Source organism: Triticum aestivum, chromosome 2B, assembly GCF_018294505.1.
Source record: "Triticum aestivum cultivar Chinese Spring chromosome 2B, IWGSC CS RefSeq v2.1, whole genome shotgun sequence".
In the NCBI taxonomy this organism is placed as follows: Eukaryota; Viridiplantae; Streptophyta; class Magnoliopsida; order Poales; family Poaceae; genus Triticum; species Triticum aestivum.
The window spans coordinates 43,671,152-43,671,957 of record NC_057798.1 but is presented as its reverse complement, the minus strand read 5'-3'; the positions used below and the strand labels follow the sequence as shown (position 1 = coordinate 43,671,957).

The following is an 806-nucleotide window of genomic DNA, read 5'->3' as shown; positions in this document are numbered from 1 at the left end:
TCATGAATGCCATAGGCTATTTGATTAATTCAATGATATACTAACTAACCTATGATCCTTTCATCACAGTTTTCATTTTTCCAATATGCATTAATTCTGAACACATACAACAACGAGAGCAAAACTATTGATAAAACTTACAAATTTCAAGATCTCATGGTACTCAACAACAATACAGTTGATAAATATTTTCTTAAGGAAAAAGCAGTTAACAAAGAAAAAGGTACATCAACTCTACTGCCTAAAACTAAAATAAAGCATGCCCTTTTCCAAATAGCTAGTATGCATTGAAAACTAATCGTTCCTAAGATATTTGAGCTCGTGCTATCGACAAGATAATCTGAATTTTGTCGCTGGTGCGATTTACAAGCTCGAGCAAGTAAAACTAACTCCAACAAGTAAGCTGCAGTCCATAAGCATCATAAAAAGCGTACCTGGTCATTTGGAGCTCCTGCATGTCCATAATGAAGAGTAGAACTGCAAGATAAGCAATAGAGTTATATAGCACACAAGATAGTCCAACTCGAAACAAACTCATATACGATAGGAATGGGGCTATTATTTTTTAACTACCTAAGAAAATATTCCTACGTAACTTTCCATAGCTACTGATCTATTCACAGAAGTCAACAAATAGGCAGTGTTATGCATATAAATAAGTGAACTTGAAAAGAGAGACCTACTGAAATTACATAAAGTGAGTAGTTCATTCAGACACTAAGAAACTCTATACTAAGATGTTTATCTCCATTCTTTATCTCATACTACCAGAAGTTCATGGAGTTAAGAATTTGAAGATTTTTTTT

At 33.3% G+C, this 806-nt stretch overlaps 1 pseudogene; it reads right to left on the bottom strand.

The window, feature by feature from the left end:
* Nucleotides 1-806, bottom strand: part of LOC123040286 (xaa-Pro dipeptidase-like) — a 12,116-nt pseudogene that overhangs the window by 4,139 nt on the left and 7,171 nt on the right.